Source organism: Zalophus californianus, chromosome 3, assembly GCF_009762305.2.
Source record: "Zalophus californianus isolate mZalCal1 chromosome 3, mZalCal1.pri.v2, whole genome shotgun sequence".
NCBI lineage: Eukaryota > Metazoa > Chordata > Mammalia > Carnivora > Otariidae > Zalophus > Zalophus californianus.
This window is the reverse complement of record NC_045597.1, coordinates 36,924,820-36,936,635: the sequence shown is the minus strand read 5'-3', so window position 1 is coordinate 36,936,635 and position 11,816 is coordinate 36,924,820.

Here is an 11,816-nt window from a genome sequence, read left to right as displayed (position 1 = left end):
TGCTCTCTATCTCTCATTCTCTCTCTCTCTGAAATAAATAAATAAAATCTTTAAAAAAAAAAAAAAAGACCTAAGACCTTATATTCCCCAGAAATGGAACTCTAAAATCTTATATTTCAAATGCTAAGCTTGGCTTGTAATGACTACATTTATTTCCTTCATCTTCATAATTCAAACTGGCTTTTTGACATTATTGAGATCTATTTTACATCCAGCATTTTTCTCTTTCTTTCTATCCTGTCTTTCATAGCATTCTTTCTTCCGCAATTTGGTTCATAAAGCATAATTTTGGGGGGAAAAAAAGATTGCCACATAAGGACAATATTAATGATATTCTTTATAAGTATGTAATGAATCTAAAATAGATGTTAAAGAAATTTTAAATAAATAAATTATATTTAAAAGTAAGTTAAGTGAGACAGGGTTGGTTCATAAGAAGTGGGTAGGATGTAGTGTTCCATGATTCATTGTTTGTGTATAACACCCAGTGCTCCATTCAGTGCGTGCCCTCTTTAATACCCATCACTACATCAAAAACTAATGAGGTGGGGCACCTGGGGTGGCTCAGTTGGTTAAGCGACTGCCTTCGGCTCAGGTCATGATCCTGGAGTCCCGGGATCGAGTCCCACATCGGGCTCCCTGCTCAGCAGGGAGTCTGCTTCTCCCTCTGACCCTCTTCCCTCTCGTGCTCTCTATCTCTCATTCTCTCTCTCTCAAATAAATAAATAAAATCTTTAAAAAAAAAAAACTAATGAGGTATGGTGATTAACATAATAAAATTTAAAAAATGTAAAAAAAAAAAACGTGGGTAGGATAAGAAATGAATTTTTAAGGCTATTGAAATATAACACCAAGATTAGAATCTGTTTACCAGGAAGTAATATGCAAGGCAGCATTGCAACGAGAAATAAATGGTGGAGTAAAAAAAAAATCGTAAAGCTCTACAGGTGTGTTAGGTGTAAAGACTCTCAAAATGGATAGCCAGATAGGCTAGCGCACTCTAATTTTGTAATCCAAGTTCTTTTAGTTTTAACTGATTAGCTCAGATATTTTACTATGAATATTTGCTACTGGAAAAAGAATAAATTCATGGTAGTTTTGGTGAAGACCATGCTCACTAAGCAGAATTGTATTTAGTAAAGTTTATTCTGGTCCAGAGGGTCATTGCTAACCAACCGTAGTATAATTTTCACCATTAAAATTAAGAAGTTAATATACGATTAATAAAGAATGTAATTATCATATTTATCATTAGATAGTTACCATATAAAATTTTACCATTCAAAGGTAATACTGCCAATATCATTTTCTATTTATTTTCCTAAGCCAAATTAGCATTCAGCAAACAAGATTGACATTGAATTCAAGGCTAGGCATATGTTGAAAAATAAAATACATTGTTTCTTCTCAAAAAGATCACAATTTAGTTGCATATGTTTGGAAAACATTAATTTCAAATAAGGTTTATTTTCATTCCTGTATTGAAACTGGGAGGTAACGCAGAGAAACTTTCTTTAACACCAATTATAACACTTTATTAAAGTTTTAATAACCCGGGGCGCCTGGGTGGCTCAGATGGTTAAGCATCTGCCTTCGCGAAGCTCAGGTCATGATCCCAGGGTTCTGGGATCGAGTCCTGCATCGAGTCCTGCATTGGGCTCCCTGCTCCTTGGGAGCCTGCTTCTTCCTCTGCTTCTCTCTCTCTCTCCCCCTCTGTCTCTCATGAATAAATAAATAATCTTTAAAAAAAAGTTTTAATAACCCAACAGTACAGGTCAATTGTAAACAACTTGGGGGAGGGACGGTGGGAGACAGAGAGATACCAAAGAGGGTAAACAACTTGGGGGGAGGGACAGAGAGAGACAGAGAGATACCAAAGAGCAAAAGAAAGAATCCTAAAACATTAACATTAAAGATTAGTTTCAGTACATTTCCCCTTGTTTTAGTAAAAGTTTCCTGTATTTCTTTGAGTAAATCCTAAATGGATTTGGTAAAATAAGTCCATTTAGTGGGGTGAATGTGTCATGTGAACATAAAAATAATCATCACATTCTATCCCTTTGACCACAATAATTGATTAAGGATGAGCGAGCACATGACACAGTCTGAAGGAGTCATCCACAAGCTTTTGTTCCTAACACTGGGGGTATTAGAAACTGGAGCAATGTAAATGGCTCAACACAACACAGAAATAATGTCCAATGTCACTAGTGAACAAAGGAATGAAAATTAAAAAAATAAATAAATAAATAATTGAAGATATCTTTTTTTTAATTATGAAGCTAGATTTTGAAGGATAAGTGGACAAGAGAAGGAACCTGGAAAATAGTACTGCATATTTTAAGAACTGCCAAGAAGTAACATTCACCTTTTGTCATTTTTGCACATGAAGTTACAAAGTAAATGATTGCATGCTAATGACTGTTAGCTGCCTCCAATGTTAATTATCTTTTTTCTTTCACAATAGTAAAATTTTTTACTCAGCATATGGGTATTTAGAAGAAAGACTACATTTCCCAGTGGTTTAGCCACAAAGTTGCTGGTCAATCTGATGAGGCAGAATATTATGTGGCAACTCCTGGCAAACTCCTTGTCAAAGACAAATTAAAAGAAAGAACAAAATTAAACAGTGAAGATTTTATTCAAGACTGTTGCAATAGGGAAGAGATATTGAACTCAACTCCATAAAAACAAAAGGCAGGAGGTTTTTAAACAATGGAGAAAGCAGTGGAAAGTAGTAGAGGACAGGACTTTATTGGGAGCAGGTTGATCTTTGGGATATGTTGAGCACATTGAGTTGTTCCTGAGTTTGCCAATGTTTTTCTCTGTGATTAGACCATCTGTGTTTCCTAACTGGTGCTCATCAAATTAAACTCCCATAGAAACTGAGAAATAGGAGCACTATCTTTCTTGATCGCATTTGAAAGGAATGGCTCCAGGTCCCTGAGAAAGACATTTCTAGGTTGTAAAACTGGCTAGAGGCTGGGAGATTTATATACATTTCAAAGGAGCAGAGGAAGAATTTGCAATTAGAAGTTTCTAAAGTAATTGTTCTAACAAAAGAGAGATTAGGGATTTACAGTCAGGAAAACATCTGTCTAAATTTTAATCAAGCTGAGATTAACATTAAGGCAGTCTTGATTATTCTTTAACAAAACCAAAAATATATGTGACCTTTGTCCTCTATTAATTTCTTCTTCCATCCTGATGTCTGGAATGTAGATTATTCTTTGGACTAAGATGATATGGGCTACAGTTTAGGGATAGCAGAGTAATGAACTAAAGAGATCCTAGGTCTGTGAGGACTTTGTGGGGCAGAGTGCTCTATCAGCCCTGGACAGCACACTTCTAAATATTTTGGGTTTCAACCATTGGGGGGATTTGGGTGTCTTTCTCTCCACCGAACATAATCTAGTTTATTGCTTGTTTGTTGAATTGCAATTCATCCAAACGAATTCCAAAATAGCTTCTCTGACCTTCACCAACGATATGTGTTCGTGAAGGTCAGAGAATCAAGAACCAGAGTTGGGATCTTGGGCCCAACAATAACCATAGAAAGATGAGAAATTAGGTCAGACCCAAAAGTCAAAGGCACAGGCAAGCCTCTGCTGGAGCTGTAACTGGAACTGAAGGGAGACAGCCCTAAGAGAGAGTAGTTCTGTGGACCTCCCCAACAAAAGGGAGGCCCTGCTTATATAGAGAAAGTTCCTGCTCAAGTTCCCACCCTGGTCCAATATGCTAATAAGGGAAAGGAAAATAATGCCTCCTCCTAATTGGTTGGACAAGCCTCCTCCTGCCTGGTCAGAAGGGCCTCCTCCTGATTGGGTGATACTGGCAGGCAACTTAGGTAACTCACTAGTGCTTTGGAGCCAGGGTCCTCAAGTTTGTGGAGCTTCAATTTTAAGCCTGGCTTGTTATATATTGGGCCACATTCTGGTTTTGCTCTGTAGGAGAATCAGTATAACGATAGCAGCCAACAGAAAGTGCCCCAAGTACAAAATGTTTTTCACTTGGGGCTTGTTCCCATGGTCCCTAACTGTCAATATGACCTCCTTTTTATCTCAGAGTTCCTACATTTATTTACTCTCTATTCTCATTTATTATGTTTTATGTGCAAGTATTTCACTTTCCCAGCTTAATTCAAAGGTAATCTCATTTTGTACACCCCTTAAAGGATAACATGGTAACTACCACATAATTTACCCTCAAGTAATACTTATTTGAACAATTATATATTAATAATATCTGTATTTAAAAAATTGTACAAAATTTCTAATACATGGTTTTTGTATGAGTTTGGGAATATAGCAGAGAACATGGAGGTTTGTGAATATGTAATTGTCTTTGCAACATATTATTCTAAAAAGTGAAACCAAATATAGAATCTAGCATTGGAGAATGGAGGACAGTATCTGTTGCTAATTGGTTTGATTACTAAGTGATTTAGAATAATATTAAAGTAGAAGGCAAAAAATGATACAAGAGAATTTTTCATACTTTAGAAATCTTTGAAGTTTTTAGCTCAACTTCTCTGGCCCCCTTTCTTCAAATAAAACTGTAGTTCGGAATATAGAGAACCTCAAGTTTAAAAATAATTGCCTTCCAAGCTCAAGCAAATAGAAAATTTTCTCATTTTTATTATAGGTATTTTACTGAGACCTTTAAAACCAATATAAATAATGTCAAAGCTCAGTGAAGAAATGTGGTGCATAATAAATATTAAACAACAAGGTAATAATGACTGATTTTTTCATTGAGGACACCTTTTAAATTTTTGATTCATACAAACTATTAACTTGAAACCTTAATAGAGTATTGATTATATATAAGGGCTCTAAATAACAATAAAGAGATCCTCACAATGAAAAACATCACATGAGAGAGTTTCTAATTAAAGTTGTAATTTATTATTATAAAATAAATGTTACGGCTGTAATTTATGATCAGTATACCCGAATAACTAACTCTGTGATCGATAAGTATTGACTAATAGAACTGAGTTGTTTGCAATTTTTTCCAAGCATGCAAATCAGGACACATTTGTAAACACCAAAAACGTCTCTCTTTAAGCAGTGCATTCTGTTAGCAAAAGTAAAGTAAATACACAATAAAAAGCCAGTTTAATCATTGGTTTTATTTTATATGGAATCAAATTAAATTTAAACTGTGATGTACATTTGCATATCCAAGAGTCAATTTGTGTATTCAAATAAGTTTTAGAGGAGTAGAATGGGGAAAATATGTTTGAAAAGTGATGTCTCAAGATAGAAAGCACATTTTAAACACACTCTTGGTTGGGAATGAAAAAAACAGCCATTTCCTACTGCTAGATAATGATCAAAGTTAACGATCAACTTTATGTTCAGTCCTAGTATGGAGTCTATTCCTAGTATGGAATTTTTTCAATTGTAAATGAGAACAAAGACTATTCTAATTATATTCATATCCCTAATTTTATCCACAAATACTTATTGAGTAATCCCTATGTGCTGAGCGCTGTTCTGATGTGTTTTGGATGCTATGTTTATCAATGTCTTAAAAAAGAGCTCAGGCCTGAATTAAAAGTGGGAGAATAGTGGGACCAGTGCTATCTTTGGCCCCTCACAGACGAGATTGTAAAAATTAGGGCCATTGTGTGAACTTCATCCGTTATTTAACTTTGATATGTCTCTGTGTCCTCTTCTGCAACATCAGGATAATAATAATTTTCCAGGTTGTTGTAAGGGCTAAATGAGATGATATGCAAAGTACTGGTATATGTGAGAACTCAACAGATGGCAGCTACCAATAATTAAATAATGATTAAGTAATAATTACAAGCCATCATGAGCCTTGATAAATATATTATTGGTGGTTGAGATTTCAAGTGAGCAAAATATGTGGAGACCCACCTTGAACGGTTCTTTCCTCGTTTTAATTCAGAACATGAGGGGTGCCTGGGTGGCTCAGCTGATTAAGCATCTGACTCTTGACCTCAGCCCAGGTCTTGACCTTAGGGTTGTGAGTTCAAGCCCTGCATTGGGCTCCACATCTAGCATGTAGCTTAAAAACATAAAAATAAAAATAAATACAGAACATGAGCCATATCCAACATTTATAAAAAAATGTATGTGTGTTTGTATTTTCTGATCAGATTCCATTTGATAGCATATGGGCACTAACACTGATAATCCCGTGTAATTGCCTCATATGCAGGCAGTCATCATATTTGATGGGCACCCTTTTTGCTTCCAGAGTGGATCACTGTATGAGCTTGGTTCTACCACTACTACAAATGATAACTACAGAACAATTGTTCTACTTTTGATAAATGATTTTTTTTTCAACCAACAGTGCCAACTACTGGAATTCTTAGGAGAGGAAGAGCTGTGTGGTGGTCTGTGGCTATATTAAAGAGAATATCACTTTGCATTAAACTGTATTCTATTAGACAATAATCTGAATCTTGCCACCTGTACCTTAAAATTTTAGAACTTTCAGTGTATCAATTCTCTTTATTTACCATTATAGCCCCCAATATGAAATTGTATGATTTTCTAATTCACTGTTTAACTTGCCTGTCTGACTTCTCAAGTGATATTTATGATTATTGGCCTTTTATCTTCTAATTTTATCAATTGTATATGTTGAGTGGCTCTATTCCTTGAATAGGTATTCTCAAAGTGGCATCAAATAAAGTCTCAATTCTTCGCTAACAAAATTATCGAAACCACATTGCCCTACTTCAGACAAGTGTTACCTATTATCCTATTAAATTCTGAAACAATATGTATATATTTTGTCAGCATTTTTCGAAGACTGCTACAGAGAACATTATACCGACAAGATACTCAATAAGAACGCAAAATCACTGAAGGTAGGAGGTTTTATCTGTTTTATTCATTGCTATCTAGAACAGTGTCTGGAAGACATTGAAAAAAGTTTTGCTGAGTGAGTGAATGAATGAATGACAAAAAAGGAAAATTACTGAGGAAATACTGAATACTCTATCCTAGTCTTAGAGATTTATAGTACATATTAGTATATTAAAGACACCAAGGTATCTTGCATCAAATGAAACTGTTAATCTAGGGGCGCCTGGGTGGCTCAGTCAGTTAAGTGGCTGACTCTTGATCTCAGCTCAGGTCATGATCTGAGGGTCCTGGGATCAAGCAGCATTGGGCTCCGAGCTCAATGGAAGTCTGCTTGAGATTCTTTCTCCCTCTCCCTCTGCCCGTTCCCTTGCTCACGCTTTTTCTCTTGTGCTCTCTCTCTCTCTAAAAAAAATAAATCTTAAAAAAACCTGCTAATCTAAATGTTTATACTCAATATCCCATAGAAACCTTTCAGCACCTGTAAAAATCAATTGAAGTATATGCTCCTGTGAATATATTTCGGAAAGCTAAATTATTCACACAATTCAATTTACATAAGGTCATCAAATTGACTAAAGGAGGTTTTAAAAATACTATTAATATTGTTTTTTTTTATCATTTAGAATGTCAAATTTCAATCTTAATGTAGACACATTCAATAGTGATATTTTCTCATCCTGAAAATCAACATTTTAGATGGATGAAATGATTTACATCTCCCTCACTATTTTCCTGTCATCCTTACTTTAAACTGACACGCTAGTCTGATTTTCTTCCTTTCTAATACCAAATTACTTATCCAGAATTAATTGCCTGATTATTTCCTTTTCGAGAAACGCTGTTTCTGTTTCTACAAAGAGATCGACGTTCATTTAGAATTCAGATTGTTAAAGACTTCTCTGCTTGGTACCCTCTGAAGAGCTAATAACAGGCACAGGACTCTCTTTTCTGAAACACCATTTAAAGAGCAGTTCCTGGCTCCTAGTTCCCATGCTGTTCTTTTTTCTGATTTCTAAAAACCTAACTGGAAATGTTATACACAAATTGACATTGGCTGGCTACTCTGTTAGGCATTATAATGGACTGAAAAAGAGAAGCAGGCTTTCTAATTCAACTGTTTCCATCTAGGGAAAAAAAAGGAGATTCATTGATCCTATAGAGACAAACATCAAGTACTCAGAAAATCCAATTCACTTAAAAAATTGAGGCTGTACTGTTTGTCAGTCAAATCTTCATTTTATTCTGAGAGAAGACCTAATATTGTGCAGCTACTTTGCAGGCACTTTAGTGAAAATATTGGTATATTGGCAAATTAAATAATTTAAATAAGTTTTTCTACTGTCTGTTTTTTTCACTTGATTTCTTATTTAAAATTGTAATGAAGTAATAAGCTAGAAGTACAGGTTTTACTGCAACTATTCATACAAAGATTTCAAAGTCAATCAAAACATTTTTTAAATAAAAAATATTTTCATCAATAATTTCCTCCTATGTCAAAAGTTCAAGTTCATTGGTTATGTGGGCTGCTGTCTAAGTAGGATGGTTAAAAGAATTAAGACTTGGATATGAACAGATTTACCTGCTTACTGACTATATGATCTTGGTCAATATAGTTAACTTTTCAAGCCTTGTTTTGCTTACCTAAATGGGAACATTAAAATCTTACTGGCCAAACAAATAGATTATGATAATTTAACTTGCATCTTTTTTTTTTTAAAACAAGATCTTATGATAGAACTTCTATTCTATAGTGTTCTATAAATTTTGGAATAAAATGGGTTTTTAAATTATAATATTTTAATAGCAAGCTAATGTAATAAAATAACACTAACCAATTTATTTGTCTTTAGCATTAAATCATATCCTTCATGAATCTATTAAGCATTATTTATTTTTTAAAGGAGTAGTTTTGGGGCACCTGGGAGGCTCGGTCAGTTAAGTATCAGGCTCTTGAATTTGGCTCAGGTCATGATCTTGGGGTTGTGGGATCGAGCCCCGTGTTGGGCTCAGTGCTGGGTGTGGAGTCTGCTTGGGATTCTCTCTCCCTCTCCCTCTGCCCCTTTCCACGCCCCTATTCCCCACCTCCCTGCTTATGCTCTCTCTCTTTCTCTCTCTCTCTAAAAAAAAATAAAATAAAGGAGTAAAGTTTTGATATTAAAAGATTTGATTATTTTGAGGAAAGCTCAATATGAATTCTATATCATACATAAGAGAAAAATATGTATGAAAATACATATACAATGCAAATACATATACAAATTTATTTGAACAAATAAAAGTTCAGAGGCACCCTTATTCTTATTGGACACTTACCACATCTTAAGCATTATTTCTACAAAATATGATGTATGAAATACTAGCAAGAAAAGGGTGTTATACCAATATTTTCTATCACACAACACACAATGTACATCTTCACCAATTGTACATCCATTGCTGCATCTTAGTATAGAAGCCAATGTACCGTAATGTCATTAAGATAATTCACTAAAAAAGTTTCAGTTTGAACTCACTTACCTGAAATATTATCCTCATTTGAAAATTTAGGTAACTAAATTTCTTCTTACAATATCTACATATTGAACGCACAATGTCAAAATGCTAGACATAGGTAATTTTTCAAAACCAGAAATATTTATATATAGATATATCAACACCTTGCTTTTAGAAACCTTGTTTTTGTGCTGCATATTTTTAATTCAACGTCTTTCAGTTAGTAAGATGTCATTGGTAATAAAACTACTGATAAATCTGGATAACTTTTTGAAATATGTTAAAATATTGGGTAATTATAGAGATTAGAAATTATAATTTCAAAAGAGTCTAATATTTTCATGCATCTTGCTTCATATCTTTCATTAATTGTTTTATGCTGTAATTCATCAAAGGACAGTTTTAATTATTATATTGTATGTATGTTAACATATAGTTGTCAAGGCTTTGAGACCTTTGGGAAATACATCTCCCTATGCAATGCACTAACAAAATGTTCAGGCCTAGTGTGTCACTCAAAAGGGAGCAAATGCTACTGCTTTCTTCATCATGGGAAAACTTCCAGTTTTCCTTTGACAAAAACTGAAAAGACTGAGCTAGGGATATTTTTCTTTTCTCTGAAAACAATAATATTTTAATGCTATTAATAAAAATAAAATAAAAATAATATTTTCCTTCTAAAATAATACTGATATTTCTATGAATACCTTTAATTATATAATTATATTTTATAAGATAAATTATATTTATATTAAATATCTTTAATTACAAAGAGATGTATAGGTACTTAGTTATTAATCAAAAATGTATTTTTCATTCAGTCAACTAACATGAATGTGGTATGTATAGATGCAGATTTATATATTCAAGTTATATATATGTATATATATGATAGTATTCCACACACACACATATATATATATATATATATACGTACATATTTTATATATACATATATACACACACGTTTATATATAGGATTATATACAAGTTTATATAGGTTTATACATATATATGTACACATACATACAAGTTTATTTAACATGAATTGTCCTGAGTATAAATATACAAAAATTATTGGGGAAATTATTTTTGCTAGTTTTTTTCATTAGTTATTATAATATAAACACATATGCATGTGTATGTATAATTTATATATGTACACACACACACACACATATATTTATACCATTAACCATTTTTTCTCTTCTATGTAATGCTGGTAAAATAAACGGACATTTATTTGAATATCAAAATTATGCTATTTTATACCATAGAGTATATATTACATGTATTATTCAGTAGTTGAAACTTCATTTTGATATTTAAACATTTGGGAAAAACTTATGGACATCTGGTAAGGAAGTTATATTGCATACATAGATTAAAAATACAATTAGTAACAAAACGACCATGCAGACTGATTTACCTGCCAACCACCACGATTTCTCTGTTTCAATATACTGGATCTCAAGTTTTCAGATCACTTAATTTTCAGCTTAGCAAACATTAAGATTGCTTGCAACCATTCTGGTGAGGTGTTATGCACTGTACTGACATGAGGTTAATCTGGAGAGGACATGTTGGGATGAAAGCATTAATTTAACCTGTGACTACCAACTGCATCCACTCCCAATTCAAACGAGGTATTTGAACCTTTTCAAATTTAAGGGGTTGGAAAGCATCTTCAAAATTGTTTTTTAACTTAATTGTGACATATCTTCAAACTTCATGTTAATGATTCAAGCAGTTATACCAGTGTATTTTTGTACAGTCACGACTAAGCTTTCTTGTCAAAACTTTGACAAAAACTTTATCCTAGGGCACCTGGGTGGCTCAGTCGGTTAAGCGACTGCCTTCGGCTCAGGTCATGATCCAGGGGTCCTGGGATCGAGTCCCACATCGGGCTCCCGGCTCAGCGGGGAGCCTGCTTCTCCCTCTGACCTTCTCCCCTCTCATGCTGTTTCTCTCTCGCTCGCTCTCTAATAAATAAATAAAATCTTTACAAAAAAATAAAAAAAAAAACTTTATCCTAATTTAACAATGAAGTTAGGAATTCTGTGACATGGCAATAATTGTCGAGAGCAATTCGAGAAAAAGGCTTTAACTGATTATAGAATGAGCATACACACACAAACACACACGGCGTTTTCTAACATTATGTAACAGATCTTTTAGTCTTTTGAAAATGTATATTAAATTATCATACTCTTCCCCCTCTACAAACACCTCCATGGCTCTTTATTTATTAAGATAAAGAAAGCCAGTTATCCCTAAACGAATGCAAAGTTCATATTATATACCACCACCTGCTCTTATCTCTCTGTTTGCTCTGGACCATGAACAGGCTGTGCTTCCTTCATGGGGCATTGCACATGCCATTCTTTTTCCTTGGAGTGTCCTTCCTTCCTTGTTCTTCTAGGTAAATTACATTCATTCTCCATTAAGCAGCATCAGTACCTTCAGAGA